Below are 22,180 nucleotides of genomic sequence, written 5' to 3' on the forward strand. Positions count from 1 at the left end.
CTGCTCTACCCTCATCCACATGCTTGGTCACCTCCTCAAAGAAATCAGTAAGACTTGTAAGGCAAGACCTACCCCTCACAAATCCGCGCTGGCTGTCCCTAATCAAGCAGTGTCTTTCCAGATACTCATAAATCCTATCCCTCAGTATCCTTTCCATTACTTTGCCTACCACCGAAGTAAGGCTAACTGGCCTGTAATTCCCTGGGTTATCCCTATTCCCTTTTTTGAACAGGGGCACAACATTAGTCACTCTCCAGTCCCCTGGTACCACCCCCGTTGACAGTGAAGACGAAAAGATCATTGCCAACGGCTCTGCAATTTCCTCTCTTGCTTCCCACATAATCCTAGGATATATCCCGTCAGGCCCGGGGGACTTGTCTATCCTCAAGTTGTTCAAAATGCCCAACACATCTTCCTTCCTAACAAGTATCTCCTTTAGCTTACCAGTCCATTTCATACTCTCCTCTTCAACAATACGGTCCCTCTCATTTGTAAATACTACTTGGTTTGGACACCCCTACCCTGGAGAAAAGTCCATAACTATTAACCTTATCTCTGCCCCTTATGATTTTATAACCTGTATAAGGTCACCCCGTCAGCCTCCAATGCTCCAGAGGAGAAAAGCTCCCCGCTTATGCAGCTTCTTGTTATAATTCAAACTCTGTATTTGTGGTCACATCTTTGTAAATATTTTCTATACCATTTCTAGCTTCAGAACATCCTTTCTACGGCAGGTTGACCAGAAGTGTACACAGTATTCTAAAAGTGGCCTCACTAAATCTTAGCACTGCTGCCTCACAGCATCAAGAGACCCGGGTTCAGTTCCCGCCGAATGTGGAGTTTGCACATTCTCCCCGTGTCTGCATGGGTTTCCTCTGGGTGCTCAGGTTTCCTCTCTCAGGCCAAAAATGTGCAGGTTAGGTGAATTGGCCATGCTAAATTGCCCATGGTGTTAGGTGAAGGGGTTAATGTAGGGGTGGGGTGCACTTCGGCAGGCCTGTGTGGACTTGTTGTGCCGAAGGGCCTGTTTCCATATTAAGTCATCTATAGCTGTAACATGATGCCCTAACTCCTGTTCTGACTTTGGAAGGCAAGCATGGCAAATGCTGCCTTCACCAGTGTCTTGCTGCAATGCCACATTCAAGGAACTATCCACCTACACCCTGAGTTCTGTTCATAAAAACACTTCCCAGACCTTGCGTTTTTTTCTCATTCAACTTTACCTGCCATTCCCTGGCCCAGTTGATCAAATTTCCATTGTACTCTTAGATAAGCTTCTCTGTCCACAATGACACCAATGTTGGTCCTGCTCCTATCTACTACGTTTCTGTGTTGACCTGTTTTCAGGCTGACCAAGCAGTGCAGCAACCACCCTGCATCACATACACCACCCTGAGGCACACAGATACAGGAAGGAATGAGGAACCAGGTCAAGAAGAAGAAGGAAACGTTAATGCCAACCTTCCACGTTCACAAATCGATCAGTAGCAATCCTACCTTCCAGCAAATAAGGAGGACAAAGAAGAGAATGCAGAGAAATGTCACATTTCTGTGACTAGGCTAGGCTTTGTCTCAACTCACTCAGCAAGATGTTAGTTCCAAAGATGGACTTGTTTTGAGAAACCGTCTGTTAATTGTCTCTCCCACAACCCTCAGGGTGTCAGTTTATCTCACTGTGGCACAATCTAACAGTCAATGGCAGAGATTTGAGATTTTATGCTGTTCCTTCCGAACTTGAGCATCCAGTTGATCTCCTGGTGAATGGGTCCAGGCAGACGTGCCAATGAATTGAATGTACTCTCCATGTTTTGTTTAAATTGTGTGATCTGGAAATAATTCAAGATGGGATTGATTTCCAGCCCTATCTTCATTGCCCTCTTCGTCACTGCCAATACATATCCAGCTCTCTTCTCATACCTCATATGGAATCTGCCATCTGGCTCTAGGCTGGATCTATGATCCCAGGCTGCACAATCCAAAATCCTAATAATTCTGAGGAAAGACATTTCTCCTCATCTCACTCCTCGCTCTCTTGCTGACAATTTTGAAATTGTAACCTTTAGTTACTGACATATCAGTAAGTGGTAACAAAATATTCCTCTTTCCCCTGGCAAACTTTTTCATAATTTTGATCACTTCCATAAGGTTCCCCTCTTAATCTTCTCTACTTCAAGGAAAAGGAGCCTGATGCCACTAATCCTTCTTTGTATGTAAAATTCTTCATTCCTGTTATCATTCCAGTAAATCTTCAATGAATGCTTTCCAATATTAATCTGTACTTGTCAATTTCTCCGATATCAATATGTGAATGCAGTTACCAATCCATGCTCCTCAATCTCTGCCTTGTTAATGTGAATTTAAATATCGATTCTACCTGTCAGACCCCGTTTGATGAATGTGAACACTGCAGGTACTAATATGTACCTGCGAGATTCTGCTCTGTGAATATGAGTGTCATTGTCAGAGTGTACTTGTCAGATTATGCTGTGTGAAACTGGGAGTGTAGTTGTAATTCTGTTCCTGTCACTTTTAGCTTTGTGAATGTAGTTATTAATCTGTCCCTGACAGATACTGAAATGCGAATGTGTGACTTGTTAACAGAAACTGACTGATGGAGACTGATAGTCACACATTTGCATCACAGTAACTGTGTCGTCATTATTTGTTTGTCTGTTTCAGCAACATGAATGAGTGTGTAGTTATCAGCCTGTACTTGTCAGGTTCTACTGTTGTGTATCAAAGTGGAAGCTAGTAATATTCTGTGTGTCCATGTGATGCAATCTATGATATTTGTTATGAGGGTGTTGAGACTGGATCTTAATCTTTTCTGCATTTTGTGATTTTTTTTAGTTGATTGTCAGTTGGTCGGGGTGAGTGGGGGAGAGAGGAGAAAGGGCGATAGCAGAAGGGAAACTGCTTTATTCTGAGAACCATTCTGACTTATGATTACACATTTCCTGTTTGGGGAGAGAGTCTGGGATCTGTGGTATCACTGAGACATTTAATTTTAATTTGTACCCAGACATTGTTGGTGTTTCTTTTGTAAAAGAGAGTTTTATTCTGCATGTCAGTCCATCTCTGTATGATGTTTTTTAGACCAACACAACAGCATGTTATCTCCTTTCTCATCAAAATCAGAATCACTGGTATGGTACAGCTTGGAAGCAGATCATTCAGCCCATTGTGTCTGTACTAGGACATTCTCTTATGCATCAGATCTGCAGTAAATATTGGGGAATGTGAACTTCATCGACTCATTGTCAGCGTCTGTATGAAAAGGACAACTTGACATCAGTTCTGCTGTCATTTGACTTTTAATAACTATAGTGCTAGTTTTGATGTTTCCCATAGTCTCAGGTCAAGTATATTTATTTCATTCATTTATCTCAGTTCATGTCTCCTGTAGTGGATGGGCGACAGCTGAAATTATTTAATTGTTAGTGTCTGAGGGAATCACATGCAAGTGAAAACGTAACACACTGCGACAGAAAGGATTCTTTTTTTTTTAGATTAGATTTACAGCGTGGAAACAGGCCCTTCGGCCCAACAAGTCCACACCGACCCACCGAAGCGAAACCCACCCGTACCCCTACATTTACCCCTTACCTAACACTATGGGCAATTTAGCATGGCCAATTCACCTGACCCGCACATCTTTGGACTGTGGGAGGAAACCGGAGCACCCGGAGGAAACCCACGCTGACACGGGGAGAACGTGCAAACTCCACACAGCCAGTCGCCTGAGTCGGGAATTGAACCCAGGTCTCAGGCGCTGTGAGGCAGCAGTGCTAACCACTGTGCCACCGATTCTGTGCTGCTCTTCAGAGTCAAGGTAGGAAACAATGAACCTTTTGTATCTTGTATAGTGCAGAATCTAACAAGCAGTAATGAGATGTAAAATGTTTGTATTCAGAATGCCGTTAGTTTTTGTTTCAGTGCATTTTGATGTACTTTTCTGAAAACTGCTGAACTAACAATCAATGTAAACTGAATCCATTTGCAATGAAATGAAAGGGTAACAAACAGTTCAACTGCATTGGAGCTGACTGACCATAATGTTCCTGGTACAGAAAAGACAATTGGCTAATTCACTTCTACTTTCTGATGTAGACAGAGCATTACCCTGCCCTGTAGTGTGATGATGCACCATTAACAGTACTCTTGTGTTACTCTATAGTAGGGAGGAGGAAAGGAAAAGGACTCTCGTCATGCAGTGCAGAATATGTAAACTGTCAAATTCAATTTATGGAATAATCAACACTGTTCAACTCTGCTTGAAAATAAAACAAGCAGTTTTACAAACTTACCAATTTTGGGGTTTTTTTCTCCTTTCTCCACTGCTTTGAAGGGTAGTTGTTAGATTCCATTGATGGATAGTGAAAATTGCAGCCAGATTTCATGCTTTTTTGTGATACATCAGAGGGAGGGGGAAGAGGAATGCAGAGCTCGTTGTAGATATTTGCAACTAATTTTGAAAGATGTACAAAATTATCTTAAAAAAGGTTTCTGGTTGGACTGAAACAGACAAAACAAAGTCTTCTATTACAATACGAAGAAATGGAGAATGATGTTGTGATAAAGATGGGGATGGCAGCTTCTCTGCTACCATGATACATTTATGCAAATAGGTGTTGGCTGATCAGGATGAAAATTGTTAGCTGGTTGTTTCTGATCAGATCAGACTCTAAAGTTTCAAAGGGCCTGATTCTGTGCTGTCAGCCTCTCACTCTCTGACAAAGGATCTGTGGGTAGAAATCATTTTGAATGTAATATTTTCTGTTACTTGCAATGATATTGGAACTGCAAGGTGCTTAGACTTTGTAATATGTGTCAGGATGGTGTAAGTCAGAGAGAGAGAGAGACAGACAGAGAGAGACAGACAGAGTCTGTGTGTTGGGGAGGGGTGGGGGGCAACGTTTGGTTACGTATCTACACAGTAATCATTCTATGTCAGGCTTTGACAGAGAATGTGCATGTGGAATTCATGTTATTTGATTGCTGTGTCCATATACATGACAAAAGATTAATTCTGTCATTCTTAATTCCTGAGAGCTGAAATGTTCCCTTCAATATAAATTTGAACTCCATACCTAGAGTCATAGAGATGTACAGCATGGAAACCGACCCTTCGGTCCAACCCATCCATGCCGATCAGATATCCCAACCCAGTCTAGTCCCATCTACAAGCACCTGGCCCATATCCCCCCAAAACCTTCCTATTCATATACCCATCCAAATGCCTCTTAAATGTTGCAATTGTACTAGCCTCCAGCACTTCCTCTGGCAGCTCATTCCATACCCGTATCATGCTCTGTGTGAAAAAGTTGCCCCTTAGGTCTCTTTTATATCTTTCCCCTCTCACCCTAATTCTATGTCCCCTAGTTCTGAACTCCCCGACCCCAGGGAGAAGGCTTTGCCTATTTACCCTATCCATGCCCATCATAATTTTGTAAACCTCTATAAGGTCACCCCCCAGCCTCCGATGCTCCAGGGAAAACAGCCCCAGCCTGTTCAGCCTCTCCATATAGCTCAAATCTTCCGACCCTGGCAACATCCTTGTAGATCTATTCTGAACCCTTTCAAGTTTCACAATATCGTTCTGATAGGAAGGAGACCAGAATTGCATGCACTATTCCAACAATGGCCTAACCAATGTCCTGTACAGCAGCAAAATGACGTCCCAACTCCTGTACTCAATACTCTGACCAATAAAAGAAACCATACCAAATGCTGCCTTCAGTATTCTATCTACCCGTGACTCCACTTTCAAGGAGCTATGAACCTCCAGTCCAAAGTCTCTTTGTTCAGCAACACTCCCTAGGACCTTACCATTAAGTGTATTAGTCCTGCTAAGGTTTGCTTTCCTAAAATGCAGCGCCTCACATTTATCTGAATTAAACTCCATGTGCCACTTTGGCCTATCTGGTCAAGATCCTGTTGTAATCTGAGCTAACCCACTTCACTGTCCACACACCTCAAATTTTGGTGTCAGCTGCAAACTTACTAATTGTATTTCTTATGCTCGCATCCAAATCATTTATGTAAATGACAAAAAGTAGAGGACATAGCACCGATCCTTGTGGCACTCCACAGGTCACAGGCCTCCAGACTGAAAAACAAGTCTCCACCACCACCCTCTGTCTTCTACCTTTGAGTCAGTTCTGTATTCAAATGGCTAGTTATCCCTGAATTCCATGAGATCTAACCTTGATAATCATTCTCCCATGGGGAACCTTGTCGAACGCCTTACTGAAGTCCATATAAATCACATCTAACGCTCTGCCATCATAAATCCTCTTTGCTACTTCCTCAAAAAACTCAATCAAGTTTGTGAGACATGATTTCCCACGGACAGAGCCATGTTGACTATCCCTAATCAGTCCTTGCCTTTCCAAATACATATACATCCTATACCTCAGAATTTCCTACAACATTGCATCCACCAAGTTCAGGCTCACTGCTCTATAGTTCCCTGGCTTGACCTTACCACCCTTCTTAAACAGTGGCACCATGCTAGCCAACCTCCAGTCTTCTGGCACGTCAACTGTGACTATTTCTTATACAAATATCTCAGCAATAGGTCCAACAATCACTTCTGTAGCTTCCCATAGGGTTCTCGGGTACACTTGATCAGGTCCTGGGGATTTATCCACCTTCATGCATTTCAAGACATCCAGCACTCCCTCCTCTGTAATCTGAACATCTTGCAAGATGTCACCATCTATTTCCCTACAGTCTACATCTTCCATATCCTTTTCCACATTAAATACTGATGCAAAATACTCATTTAGTATCTTCCCCCATTTTCTGCAGCTCCACACAAAGGCCTCCTTGCTGATGTTTGAGGGGCCCTATTCTCTCCCTAGTTACCCTTTTATCCTTAACGTATTTGTAAAAACCCTTTGGATTCTCCTTAATTCTATTTGCCAAAGCTATCTCATGTCCCCTTTTTGCCCTCCTGATTTCCCTCTAAAAGTATACTTTAAGGATTCACTTGATCTATCCTGTCTATACCTTTACATATGCTTCCTTAAAGGGGGAGAGGAGGAGAACGCTAGTTATTAGGAGACTCTCTAGTTAGAGGGACGGACAGGCGGTTCTGTGCACATGGGCGAGACTTTCGGATGGTTTGTTGCCTCCCGGGTGCCAGGGTCCGAGACGTCTCGGACCGTGTCTTCAGAATCCTTAAGGGGGAGGGTGTGCAACCAGAAGTCGTGGTACACATTGGCACCAACGACATAGGTAGGAAGAGGGGTGGGGAGGTCATTCAAGAGCTTAGGCAGTTAGGCTGGAAGCTAAAAGCTAGGACAGACAGAGTCGTCATCTCTGGGTTGTTGCCGGTGCCACGTGACAGTGAGGCAAGGAATAGGGAGAGAGTGCAGTTGAACACGTGGCTGCAAGGATGGTGTAGAAGGGAGGGCTTCAGGTATTTGGACAATTGAACTGCATTCTGGGGAAGGTGGGACCTGTACAAACAGGACGGGTTGCACCTAAAACCCGAAGGGCACCAATATCCTGGGGGGTAGGTTTGCTAGCACTCTTCGGGGGGGTTTAAACTAATTTGGCAAGGGGATGAGATCTAGACTTGTAGTCCAGCAAGTAAGCTAGCTGTTTGTCAGGATGTCCAAGAATGTAGGGAGGCTGTGGAGAAGGTAGCACTGACAGGGTATACTTGCGGACACAGAGATGGGCTCAAGTGCGTATACTTCAACGCAAGGAGTATCAGAAATAAGGTGGGTGAACTTAAGGCGTAGATCGGTACCTGGGACTACGATGTTGTGGCCATCACGGAAACGTGGATAGATGAGGGACAGGAATGGTTGTTGGAGGTTCCTGGTTACAGATGTTTCAGTAAGATTAGAGAGGGTGGTAAAAAAGGAGGGGGGGTGGCATTGCTAATTAGAAATGGTATAACGGCTGCAGAAAGGAAGTTTGAGGGGGATCTGCCTTTGGAGGTAGTATTGGCTGAAGTCAGAAATAGGAAAGGAGCAGTCACCTTTTGGGTGTTTACTATAGGCCCCCCAATAGCAGCAGAGATGTGGAGAAACAGATTGGGAAACAGATTTTGGAAAGGTGCAGAAGCCACAGGGTCGTAGTCATGGGCGACTTCAACTTCCCAAATATTGATTGGAAGCTCTTTAGATCAAGTAGATTGGATGGGGCGGTGTTTGTGCAGTGTGTCCAGGAAGTTTTTCTAACTCAGTATGTAGATTGTCCAACCAGAGGGGAGACCATATTGGATTTGGTACTCGGTAATGAACCGGGACAAGTGATGGGCTTATTAGTGGCTGAACATTTTGGTGATGGTGACCACAATTCTGTGACTTTCACCTTGGTTATGGAGAGAGATAGGTGCGCACAACAGGGTAGATTTTACAATTGGGGGAAGGGAAATTACGATGTTGTAAGACAGGATTTGAGGAGCATAAGTTGGGAGCATAGGTTGTCAGGGAAGGATGTGGTGGAAATGTGGAACTTTTTCAAGGAACAGATACGACGTGTCCTTGATATGTATGTACCTATCAGGCAGGAAAGAAATGGTCGTGTGAGGGAGCCTTGGTTGACGAGGGAGGTTGAATGTCTAGTAAAGAGGAAGAAGGAGGCTTACATAAGGTTGAGGAAACAGGGTTCAGACAGAGCAGTGGATAGGCTCTGATAGGATAGCCAGAAGGGACCTGAAGAAAGGGATTAGGAGAGCTAAGAGAGGGCATGAAAAATCCTTGGCGGATAGGATCAAGGATAACCCCAAGGCATTTTATGCGTATGTGAGAAACATGAGAATGACGAGAACGAGAGTAGGTCCGATCAAGAACAGTAGTGGGAGATTGTGTATTGAGTCGGAAGAGATAGGAGAGGTCTTGAATGAATACTTTTCTTCAGTATTTATGAACGAGAGGGACGGTATTGTTGAAGAGGAGAGTCTGAAACGGACTGGTAAGCTAGAAGAGATACTTGTTAGGAAGGAAGATGTGTTGGACATTTTGAACAACTTGAGGATAGACAAGTCCCCCGGGCCTGACAGGATATATCCTAGGATTATGTGGGAAGCAAGAGAGGAAATTGCAGTACCGTTGGCAATGATCTTTTCGTCTTCACTGTCAACGGGGGTGGTACCAGGGGACTGGAGAGTAGCGAATGTTGTGCCCCTGTTCAAAAAGGGAATAGGGATAAGCCCGGGAATTACAGGCCAGTTAGTCTTACTTCTGTGGTAGGCAAAGTAATGGAAAGGGTACTGAGGGATAGGATTTATGAGTATCTGGAAAGACACTGCTTGATTAGGGACAGCCAGCACGGATTTGTGAAGGGTAGGTCTTGCCTTACAAGTCTTATTGAATTCTTTGAGGAGGTGACCAAGCATGTGGATGAGGGTAGAGCAGTGGATGTAGTGTACATGGATTTTAGTAAGGCATTTGATAAGGTTCCCCATGGTAGGCTTATGCGGAAAGTCAGGAGGCATGGGATAGAGGGAAATTTGGCCAATTGGATAGAAAACTGGTTAACCGGTCGAAGTCAGAGAGTGGTGGTCGATGGTAAATATTCAGCCTGGAGCCCAGTTACAAGTGGAGTTCCGCAGGGATCAGTTCTGGGTCCTCTGCTGTTTGTAATTTTTATTAATGACTTGGATGAGGGAGTCGAAGGGTGGGTCAGTAAATTTGCAGATGATACGAAGATTGGTGGAGTTGTGGACAGTGAGGAGGGCGGTTGTTGGCTGCAAAGGGACTTAGATATGATGCAGAGCTGGGCTGAGGAGTGGCAGATGGAGTTCAACCCTGCCAAGTGTGAGGTTGTCCATTTTGGAAGAACACATAAGAATGCGGAATACAGGGTTAACGGTAGGGTTCTTAGTAAGGTGGAGGAACAGAGGGATCTTGGGGTCTATGTTCATAGCTCTTTGAAAGTTGCCACTCAGGTGGATAGAGCTTGTAAGAAGGCCTATGGTGTATTAGCGTTCATTAGCAGAGGGATTGAATTCAAGAGTCGTGAGGTGATGTTGCAGCTGTACAGGACTTTGGTTAGGCCACATTTGGAGTACTGTGTGCAGTTCTGGTCGCCTCACTTTAGGAAAGATGTGGAAGCTTTGGAGAGGGTGCAGAGAAGATTTACCAGGATGTTGCCTGGAATGGAGAATAGGTCGTACGAGGATAGGTTGAGAGTTCTCGGCCTTTTCTCGTTGGAACGGCGAAGGGTGAGGGGTGACTTGATAGAGGTTTATAAGATGATCAGAGGAATAGATAGAGTAGACAGTCAGAAACTTTTTCCCCGGGTACAACAGAGTGTTACAAGGGGACATAAATTTAAGGTGAAGGGTGGAAGGTATAGGGGAGATGTCAGGGGTGGGTTCTTTACCCAGAGAGTGGTGGGGGCATGGAATGCGCTGCCCGTGGGAGTGGTAGAGTCAGAATCATTGGCGACCTTTAAGCGGCAATTGGATAGGTACATGGATGGGTGCTTAATCTAGGATAGACGTTCGGCACAACATCGTGGGCCGAAGGGCCTGTTCTGTGCCGTATTGTTCTATGTTCTATGTTCCTTCTTTTTTTTAACAAAACCCTCAATTTCTTTTGTCATCCAGCATTCCCTATACCTACCAACCTTTCCTTTCACCCTAACAGGAATATAATTTCTCTGGATTCTCGTTATCTCATTTCTGAAGGCTTCCCATTTCCCAGCATTCTATTACCTGCGAATATCTGCCCCCAATCAGTTTTCAAAAGTTCTTGCCTAATACCATCAAAATTGGCCTTTCTCCAATTTAGAACTTCAACTTTTAGATCTGGTCTGTCCTTTTCCATCACTATTTTAAATCAAATAGAATTATGGTCGTGGCCCCAATGTGCTCCTCCACTGACACCTCAGTCACCTGCCCTGCCTTATTTCCCAAGAGTATGTCAAGTTTTGCACCTTCTCTAGTAGGTACTTAATATACTAAATCAGAAAATTGTCTTGTACAATTTCTTGTACTTCACAAATTCCTCCCCATTTAAACCCTTAACACTATGGCAGTCCCAGTCTATGTTTGGAAAGTTAAAAACCCCTACCATAACCACCCTATTATTCTTACAGATAGCTGAGATCTCCTTACAAGTTTGTTTCTCAATTTCTGTCTGACTATTAGGGGGTTCTATAATACAATCCCAATAAGGTAATCATCCTTTTCTTATTTCTCAGTTCCACCCAAATGAGTTCCCTGGATGTATTTCCAGGAATATCCTCCCTCAGCACAGCTTATCAGAAACGCCACTCCCCCTCCTCTCCTGCCTCCCTTTCTATCTTTCCTGTAGCATTTATATCCTGAAACATTAAGCTACAAACTTGCCCATCCCTGAGCCATGTTTCTGTAATGGCCATGATATCACAGTCCCAGGTTCCTAACCATGCCCTGAGTTCATCTGCCTTCTCGGTTAGGACCCTTGCATTGAAATAAATGCTGTTTAATTTATTAGTCCTACCTTGTCCCTGCCTGCCCTGACTGTTTGACTCGTTTCTGTTCTCAACTGTACCAGTCTCAGATTGAGCTCTTCCCTCACTATCTCCCTGGGTCCTACCTTAATAGTTTATATCCTCCTGAGCAGCTCCATCAAATCTCCCTGCCTGTATCTTAGTACCCTTCCAGTTTAGGTGAAATCCGTCCTTCTTGTACAGGTCACTTCTACCCCAAAAGAGATTAAAATAATCCAAATATGTGAACCCTTCTCCCATACACCAGCTCCTCAGCCATGCATTCATCTGCTCTATCCTCCTATTCCTGCCCCCACTAGTTCATAGCACTGGGAGTAACCCAGACATTACTACTCTCGAAGACTCCTTTTTAAATTCCTGCCTAACACTGTGTAATCTCCCTTCAGAATCTTAACCTTTTCCCTTCCTATGTCGTTGGTTCCAATGTGGACAATGACCTCTTGCTGGCCCCATTCCTCGGTGAGAACATTCTGCACCCTCTCAGACATCCTTGATCCTGGCACCAGGGAAGCAACACGCCATTATTCTTTTTCACTGCTGGCCACAGAAACATCTGTCTGTACCTCGGACTACAAAATCCCCCAATTGATCTCTTGGAAGCCGACGTACCCCTTGTTGCATTCGAGCCAGCCTCAATATCAGAAACTTGGCTGTTCGTGTTACATTCCCCTGAGAATCCATCACCCCCTACATTTTCCAAAACAGCATACCTGTTTGAAAGGGGTATGTGCACAAAATACTCCTCACTAGGTGCCTACCTCTCTTACCTTTCCTGGAGTTAACCCATCTATGTGACTGTATCTGAGACATCCTCCCCTTCCTATAACTGCCATCCATCACATAATGTTGCAAATTCCTCATCGCTTCTAACTTTCTCTCCAACTGATCCATTCGATCTGATAAGATTCACATCCAACAGCATTTATGCCAGATATAATCCGCAGTAACCCTTAAACTTTCTTTTAACTCCCACATCTGACAGGAAGTACATATCACTGGACTAAAGGCCACTTTTGCTCCTTCACAATCTACAGACCCAGAAAATAACACCGTCTTATTCCTCTAAACAAAACACTGCCACAAGTTAACTTAATAGTTATGGCTTATATTTTAAGTTTAATCAAGAGACATGTCTCCAAAAACATATAATCAAAAAATAAGCCACTCTAATCACTACTACAGCCTTTCTGTTGAATCCACTTAAAACAACAATTAACTTATCTGATTCTGTGCTGTGAACTTTGCCCAAAAAGGTTCCTCCAAGATTACTTGTGAAATTCACTGTTTGTTAATTTTCCCGGACGCACTCCGATGTCCAGCGATACATGAATTCAAAACAGCAAAAGCAGTAACTGTGTAGGTTCTCTCTCTCTCTCTCTCTCTCCTGCACCGTCCTCACCATGTGCTTCCTTAGTCTGTTCTTCTCCCTTTTAAAACTGCTGTTGTTTTGACATTTTTTCCCAAAGTTCCAAAACAATGCAACAGCAGATAAAACAGTAATTGCTGCTCCTGGAATTCGAGGAAATCACCTCCAACACCTCAATAAAGGAATAGCTGTTACAGCCAGAAATTTTTCCCGTCCTCCATCTTGGATTACTACTTTACAAATGGTTGCTGAAAGTAATCACATCAGCTATTTTTTTGCCTTGATTGTAACTTTAAATTATTGTTAATAAATGTAGACGATATAAAGACTGGTGGACTTGTGTAGAAGCTTGTCAAAGGATACAGCAGGATATGGCTGGAAAAATAGCAGATGGAGTTTAATCTGGCAAAGTGTAAGATGTTGGACTTTTGGGAGATCAAATGTTAAGGAAAGGTATACAGTAAATGGTTGGACTCTGAAAGTCATTGATGTACAAAAGGATCTTGGGGTTCAAGTCTCTAGCTCCCTGAAAGTGGCCAAGTAGATAGGGTGGTATCTAGAAGAAGGCGTATGGCATGCCTGTCCTATTGGTTGGAGCATTGAGTACAAAAGTCAGGATGTCATATTGCAGCTTTATAAGACTTTGGTTAGGTCATTGTGACAAAAGATTAATTCTGTCCTCCTCAGTTACCGATAGCTGAAATGTTTCCTTCAATATCTGTACTCACGATCTACTTCATATATGGTTGCTCAAACTAACAGCATTGTCGATTTGTTCACCTCTATTGTAACGTGAAAAGTATCCTTACTGAAGTTGAGAACCCATGAGGACAGCCTCAAATTGGGATCCTGTCATACTACACACACACTCACTCAGACACATACAGACACACCCATGCAGACCCTCTCTCATCCACACACTTCCCCTCATACACACACACCCCACACTACACCCATCACACTCATAACACACTTTATCAAGCATGCACACACAAACACACATGTTCACATATGTACTCACACTCACATGCTCTCTCTTTCACTCACTCACTCATCTCTGGGGTGAATTTGCATTTGCAGAATTATATTTGCAGATACATTCTATTTTGCTCAAAAAGAGCACAATCTGTAGGCAGTCAATCCATGTAATGTTTTATATATTCCTACTTTGGCAATAGAACTAGTCTGACTCAAAACTGGGACACAGATAGACTCTAACCTCACATATTTAATACATTGGCTGAGCTGAGCTGAGATGTCACCCTTTTTAAAATAAAACCTGAAGTCATCTTCAGAATGTGACTTAAAAGTAGTTCTGGGATGTATATATTAATGGAGTGAAACCTGCAACCCATTCTAAAAGATGAAAGACTTAACAATCCCGATTCGTTCAATATATCGTTTCAGTTGCATGACACTGTAATCTTTTGCTATAAATTCTGTGCCTCATGATCTTATTTCACAGCCACCCGATGAAGGAGCAGCGCTCTGAAAGCTAGTACTTCCAAATGAACCTGCTAGACTATAATCTGGTGTTGCGTGATTTTTCAATTGTGGTCGCCACATTCTAGGAAGGACATGGAGGATTAGAGAGGGTGCAGAAAAGGTTTGCCAGAATGTTGTCTAGAGGTTACAAGCTATAAAGAGAAGCTAGAAAAACCCAGGTATATTACTTCTGAGCAGCAGAGACTGAGGGTAGACTTAATAGAAGTCTATAAAATTTTGAGAAGAGTTGTAGCTCAGGTTGAGGTTTTAGACCTAGGTTTTCTCACTGAGCTGGAAGTTCCATTTTCAGATGTCTTGTCACCATATTAGGTAACATTATCAGTGAGCCTCCCGATGAAGCACTGGTGGTATGGTCCGCTTTCTATTTATGTGTCCACACATTGGACAAACAGGCAGAAAACTAGCCATAAAAAGACATAAGACCATAAGACATAGGAGTGGAAGTAAGGCCATTCGGCCCATCGAGTCCACTCCGCCATTCAATCATGGCTGATGGGCATTTCAACTCCACTTACCCACATTCTCCCCGTAGCCCTTAATTCCTTGTGACATCAAGAATTTATCAATCTCTGCCTTGAAGACATTTAGCGTCCCGGCCTCCACTGCACTCTGTGGCAATGAATTCAACAGGCCCACCACTCTCTGGCTGAAGAAATGTCTCCGCATTTCTGTTCTGAATTGACCCCCTCTAATTCTAAGGCTGTGTCCACGGGTCCTAGACTCCTCGCCTAACGGAAACAATTTCCTAGCATTCACCCTTTCCAAGCCATGTATTATCTTGTAAGTTTCTATTAGATCTCCCTTTAATCTTCTAAACTCCAATCAATACAATCCCAGGATCCTCAGCCATTCCTCATATGTTAGACCTACCATTTCAGGGATCATCTGTGTGAATCTCCGCTGGACACGCTCCAGTGCCAGTATGTCAGTCCTGAGGGGACCAAAACTGGACACAGTACTCCAAATGGGGCCTAACCAGAGCTTTATAAAGTCTCAGTAGCACAGCGGTGCTTTTATATTCCAACCCTCTTGAGATAAATGACAACATTGCATTTGCTTTCTTAATCACGGACTCAACCTGCATGTTTACCTTTAGAGAATCCTCGACTAGCACTCCCGGATCCCTTTGTACTTTGGCTTTATGAATTTTCTCACCATTTAGAAAGTAGTCCATGCTTTTATTCTTTTTTCCAAAGTGCAAGACCCTGCATTTGCTCACATTGACTTCCATCAGCCATTTCCTGGACCACTTTCCTAAACTGTCTAGATCCTTCTTCAGACTCCCCACTTCCTCAGTACTACCTGTCTGTCCACCTAACTTCGTATCATCGGCAAACTTCACTAGAATGCTCCCAGTCCCTTCATCCAGATCTTTAATATATGACGTGAACAGCTGCGGCCCCAACACTGAACCCTATGGGACACTGCTGGTCACCGGCTGCCATTCCGAAAAAGAACCTTTTATCCCAACTCTCTGCCTTCTGTCAGACAGCCAATCCTCAATCCATACCAGTAGCTCACCTCGAACACCATGGGCCCTCACCTTGCTCAGCAGCCTCCCGTGCAGCACCTTATCAAAGGCCTTTTGGAATTCTAGATAGACCACATCCACTGGGTTTCCCTGGTCTAACCTACTTGTCACCTCTTCAAAGAATTCCAACAGGTTTGTCAGGCATGACCTGGCCTTACTAAATCTATGTTGACTTGTACTAATCCGACCCTGCTCTTCCAAGAATTTAGAAACCTCATCCTTAATGATGGATTATAGAATTTTACCAACAACCGAGGTTAGGCTATAATTGGCCTATAATTTTCCATCTTTTTTCTTGATCCTTTTTTGAACAACAGCGATCTTCCAATCAACTGGGACTTTCCCTGACTCCAGTGACTTTTGAAAGATCTCAACCAATGCCTCCGCTATTTCTTCAGCCACCTTCCTCAGAACTCTAGGATGTAGCCCATCGGGGCCAGGAGATTTATCAATTTTAAGATCTTTTAGCTTTTCTAGCACTTCCTCTTTTGTAATGGCAACCATACTCAACTCAGCCCCCTGACTCCCTTTAACTGTTGGGATATTACTCATGTCTTCCACTGTGAAGACTGACGCAAAGTACTTATTAAGTTCTCCAGCTATTTCCTTATCTCCCATCACTAGGCTTCCAGCATCAGTTTAAAGTGGCCCAATGTTTACTTTTGCCTGTCGTTTGTTTCTTATATATTGAAAGAAACTTTTACTATCATTTCTAATATTACTGGATAGCCTACCTTCAGATTTGATCCTCTCCTTCCTTATTTCTCTCTTTGTTATCCTCTGTTTGTTTTTGTAGCCTTCCCAATCTTCTGATTTCCCAGTACTCTTGGCCACTTTATAGGATGTCTCTTTTTCTTTAATACATTTCCTGACTTCCTTTGTCAGCAATGGCTGTCTAATCCCTCCCCGGATAATCTTTCTTTTCTTGGGGATGAACCTCTGTACAGTGTCCTCAATTGTACCCACAAACTCCTACCAATTTTGCTCTACTGTCTTCCCTGCTAGGCTCTGCTTCCAGTATATTTTCGTCAGTTCCTCTCTCGTGCCCTCATAATTACGTGGGTTTCCTCTGGGTGTTCCGGTTTCCTCCCACAGTCCAAAAATGTGCAGGTTAGGTGAATTGGCCATTCCAAATTTCCTGTAGTGTTAGGTGCAGGGGTAAATGTAAGGGAATGGGTCTGGGTGGGTTGCGCTTCGGCGGGTCGGTGTGGACTTGTTGGGCCAAAGGGCCTGTTTCCACACTGTAAGTAATCTAATCTAATCTAATTACCTTTATTTAACTGTAACACCATTACATCCGATTTTGCCTTCTCTCTTTCAAACTGCAGACTGAACTCTACATGACCCACTTGCACTAGTATCCTTACATACAGATGAGGAAGGACACCACTTCGACTGGGACAACACATCCATCCTAGGAAAGGCCAAACAGAGACACACATGAGAATTCCAGAAGCATGGTATTCCAACCAGAACTCCATCAAACAGCACATTGACTTGGATCCAATTTATCACCCCCAGAGAAAATGAACAGGAAATGACATCACCACAGGAAATGCCCTCACAAACCAAGGAAACCTAAACACATAACTAAAAAGCGGGCCATACCAGCAGTGCTTCATCCAGAGGCTCACTGATGATATTACCTCCGTATGGCAATGCAACATCTGAAAACAAACTTTCCATTTCAGCCAGCAAACCTATATCCAGAAAACTATAAAATTAAGATGCGTGGTTAAGGTTGATGGTTCGAATCTTTTTCCAAGAGCTGAAATGTCTAAAACAAAGGGGCATGCATATAAGGTGAACGTTCAAGAGAGACCTAAGGTGCAGTTTCTTTTAATGTAAAGAGTGCTTGGAGTGGAACGCACTGCCAGGGGTGGTGATGGAGGCAGATACAATAAAGATATTGAAGGGACTTAAAAATAAGCAAATTAACATGCAAGAAATGGTGGGATATGGACCAAAGGGAGGCAGAAGGGATTAATTTCATTTGGTGTCAAGTTCGGCACACCATTGTGGGCTGAAGGACCCATTCCTGTGCTGTATTGGTCCAGTTCAGATTTAATGCAGTGTATATTTCAGATGAGGATTCATTCAAATTGATTGGAACTGGGTCGCAAGCATTGATAATATAGATAAAAAATACAAACTTCTATTTCCTTGATGGTGTTTGACTCTTGTTTTGAACGTATCTCTCTGGGAATGGAGCTCAATGTAAGTCTGACTCAATCCACTCTGTGACTGTGGAAAGGATGTTCTTCGCTCTGACAGCAGTAACATACCTGCTGTTTGTTCAAAGCAGCTGGTCACACTTGGCTCTGTACCGAGGGAATATTACATTATCTTGGTCCTTTGAGTACTTGCCTGGAGGAAGACAGAAGAGATACCTCCTGTAAATCAACATCAGCTGTGATTGGCAACATCACTGTAACATTCAGTTAATGATCATTAGGATTTTTTGTTTAAAGCCTGAAATTCCACTCCTGCTCTGATCTGCTCCTTGTCCACTTTTTCTGAAAATTCTAACACCAATTGAGTGAGATTCAGAAACTAAACAACACCCATACAGCTCCATGAATGGGGACACCTGATGCAAGTGGGTATGTGGATGTGTGAGTTTAGTTATTGATCTATACTTGTCAGTTCCTGCTCGGTGAATGTGTGGGTGTAATTATCAAACCATAACTTTTGCTATATGGTAAATAAATTTACATATTCACATAGCATTAACTGGTCTGGTCTCATTGATAACTAGAGAATCATAAAAATAATACAGCAGTGGGGAGGGGGGCCATTCAGCCCACCTTGTCCATGCCAACGCCAACTCACCCAGGTGTCCTTTCTCAACCCACCATCCTGCCACAGCCCGTAACCTTGCTGTTTATAACACTCGAGGTGCAGTTCCAGGAAATTTTTGTTCAAAAAAAATGTAAGATCTCTGCCTGCACCACCAAATCAGGCAGCAAATTCCAGATATCCACCACTCTCTACATTATGAAAAAAAAAAATTCTCATATCATCTAAACCTACATCCACTGAGCTTGAATCTGTGATCCCTGGTTTTTGAACTCTCTGTCAAAGTAAACAGGTTCCTCCTGTCTAATGTCTCCCTCTCACTAGTTAGTTAAAAGTCACACAACATCATGTTATGATGTTTGGGCAGCACGGTGACACAGTGGTTAGCACTGCTGCCTCACAGCGCAGAGACCCAGGTTCAATTCCCGCCTCAGGCGACTGACTGTGTGGAGTTTGCACGTTCTCCCCTTGTCTGCGTCGGTTTCCTCCGGGTGCTCCGGTTTCCTCCCACAGTCCAAAGATGTGCGGGTCCGGTGAATTGGCCATGCTAAATTGCCCGTAGTGTCAGATAAGGGGTAAATGTAGGGGTGTGGGTGGGCTGCACTTCAGCGGGTTGCTGTGGACTTGTTGGGCTGAAGGGCCTGTTTCCACACTGTAAGTAATCTAATGAATCAACAGGTTTATATGGAAGTGCAAGCTTTCAGAGTGCTGCTCCTTCATCAGGAAGCTCACTATTTAGTACTGTAGACCATCCCCCACCTGTATCCGTGGGGGACATGTTCCAGGACCTGCAGCGGAAACGCAAAACCGCAGATAGGTACAAAATCATTAATTTACATGGGAAATATGCCTTCCCGGCAGCCTACTTGTCCTTGGTTCTGGAGCATTTCTTTTTATACACTTGGACCATGGTAAACCGCAATAACCGTGAATACTGGGTCACCCTGTATTCCTTAATCGTGGCACCTTTGTTACAAGGAATACAACCCCAACCTCTCCAATCTCTCCTGATAGCTACAATTCTGGCAATATTCTAGTAAATCTCCTCTGCTTTCTCTTCACATCGATGATGTTCTTCCTGTAATGTGGTGACCCGACTGCACACAATACTCCTTTGTAGCCACCAGTGCCTCATACAGTTTCATTGTTATTTCCCTATTTTTGTGTTCACCCCTCTGCCAATGAGGGAGAGCATTCCATGTGCCTTCTTTACAACTCCATGTATCTTTAGGGACCTGTTCATTTACACACTCACTTCACCTGCCCCTCTCAGTATATTCCCATTTATTGTCTATTTCCATTTATTGTCTGACTTCCCAAAATGCATTTCCTGACACTTATCAGAGCTGAATTCCATCTGCTACTTTCCTGCCCACTCCAGCAAACCATCTATATAATTTGAGCTTACAGCTACCCTCCACACTATCCACTACACGGCCAATTTTTGTGTCGTCTGCAAATTTCACAAATTTGCCCATCAAATTCAACTCCAAATCATTAGTGGATAAAACAAACAGTTCTGGTCCCAACACGGAGTCATGCAGAGCTCCACTTCAAACAGCTTTCCATTCACAATGGCCATCATTGACCATTGTCCTGTCTTTCCTGTGACCAGCCAACTTTGGATCCAATTCAACACATTACCCGGTATCCCATGGACTTTTAGATTAGATTAGATTACTTACAGCGTGGAAACAGGCCCTTCGGCCCAACAAGTCCGCACCGACCCGCTGAAGTGCAACCCACCCATTCCCCTACATTTACCCCATCACCTAACACTATGGTGTAATTTAGCATGGCCAATTCACCTGACCTGCACATCTTTGTGACTGTGGGAGGAAACCCACGCAGACATGGGAGAATGTGCAAATTCCACACAGTCAGTCGCCTGAGTCGGGAATTGATCCAGGGTCTTTGGCGCTATGAGACAGCAGTGCTAACCACTGTGCCACCATGCCGCCCATTTCTTCAACCTGCTGTGATGCTGCTGCTCCTTTAACAGGCTTCAAAAAGTCGAAGTTGATGGGTTTGAAGGCCATTTTGATTAGAGCTAACATGTCATGCCTCAGGCAAAAGTCTCCCACATTTTTAAAAAGAACACTTATTCAATGAAAGGGGTGTATCCCAGTTTTCCCAGCTCAAGTTATCTCTGGTTTGATTTGGTCTTTAGCTGACTGGCTATTGACTGAAAGCAGTCAGGTAATTGAAAAAGCTGCTGAACCCAAAGAAGCAGATCCATGATAGTACTCTCTCTCTCTGACATCTCTCCTGTAAGACCCTGTGTTTGATTTTACCTTTTGTGCCAAGGGGTATTTATGGGGATTGTTGTAAATGTTGGGAACACCATCATTAAGTTGGTATAGTCTGTTGGGTTTTCAGATTTTTAAATTATTTAGTATTCTGTTCTCTTTTGTTTGTGTATCATTCGGTAAATTGGTAAATCAAACTCTTTTCTTTAAAATTACTAGTTTGACCAGCTGCATCCCTCCTGGAATATCTTTGTTACTCCCACTTAAAACAACTAGCAAAGTTAGGGTCTGGAAATATTTGGAGGGGGTCTGGCCTTTTCCATAACAGACTGAGAGCTGTTTGCAGAACTTATTCTGTAGTTCTGATTTGGGATTCGGGTTGTTGGACTCAAAGGCAGTAAATGGTAAATATTAGCGTCTTTTGTTCCGAGTGTTGAATTCAATTGGTTTAAACAACACTTGGAGAAAGTGAGGACGGCAGATGCTGGAGATCAGAGATGAAAGTGTGGTACTGGAAAAGCACAGCAGGTCAGGCAGCAGCTGAGGAGTAGGAGCAATGTTTTGGGCATCAGCCCTTCATCAGGATACAGTGTTTGGGATAGCAACGGCTCTTTGAGTCATCAAGTGTGTTCTGGGGGTGGAAAAAGTAACTTCAGATTTTTGCAAAAAGTGATTATTGCCAAGCTGCTGGAATTATCAGACAAGCTGGAACTTGACCTGCCTCCACCCATGAGGAAAAGAGCAATAATTACAGTAATAGCTCAACACGTAAATTTGCCAGAAATGCCATCATAATCTTTAGATAATGAAACAACTTGAGTTAGACGCAAAAGTCAAGGAAAGGGCAACAGAAACAAAACAGTTTGAATTACGATTAAAAGCAGAAAAGGGAGAAGAGGAAAGGAAGGAGAGGGAGTTTGAACTTTGGAAATTCAACAATTCACTTCCTGAAGTAATGAGAACTCGCGTGTAAGAGCAGAGAGTTAAAACAGCAAGACTGGCATCAGAAATGGCTGATGATTGAGTTGATCAATAAATCAAAATTGGGCTGCCAAAATCAATTTCAATCCATGAGGGATAATAATTGTGGATAAGAGAAATTCTCACATGGAAAGTAAAAAGTAGATCTCTGTGAAGATCACAAAGATAATTTACCACAGGGTAAAAAGAAAATCCTTGAAGGGGAAAGAGAAGTGAAAAAACTCTGGTGTTTTCAATAAAGTAGGCCACATGGAATCAGTATTAGCAGGTTAGGAAAAGCACTGAGAA

At 43.3% G+C, this 22,180-nt stretch overlaps 1 long non-coding RNA gene across 4 annotated transcripts in view; it reads right to left on the minus strand.

Moving 5' to 3' along the window:
* LOC132837245 (uncharacterized) overlaps positions 1 to 22,180 on the minus strand; it is a 39,587-nt gene that overhangs the window by 12,987 nt on the left and 4,420 nt on the right. For 2 of the 4 annotated variants that reach the window (XR_009647458.1, XR_009647461.1), the window contains exons 3-4: positions 18,149 to 18,230; positions 4,308 to 4,465 (exon numbers count right to left, since the gene is read on the minus strand). This is a non-coding gene — a long non-coding RNA (uncharacterized LOC132837245). The remainder of the gene's footprint in view (positions 1 to 4,307; positions 4,466 to 18,148; positions 18,231 to 22,180) is intronic. The other 2 variants (XR_009647460.1, XR_009647459.1) reach the window with 2 other exon arrangements.

The sequence above is a fragment of the Hemiscyllium ocellatum genome, chromosome 49 (assembly GCF_020745735.1).
Source record: "Hemiscyllium ocellatum isolate sHemOce1 chromosome 49, sHemOce1.pat.X.cur, whole genome shotgun sequence".
Lineage (NCBI taxonomy): Eukaryota > Metazoa > Chordata > Chondrichthyes > Orectolobiformes > Hemiscylliidae > Hemiscyllium > Hemiscyllium ocellatum.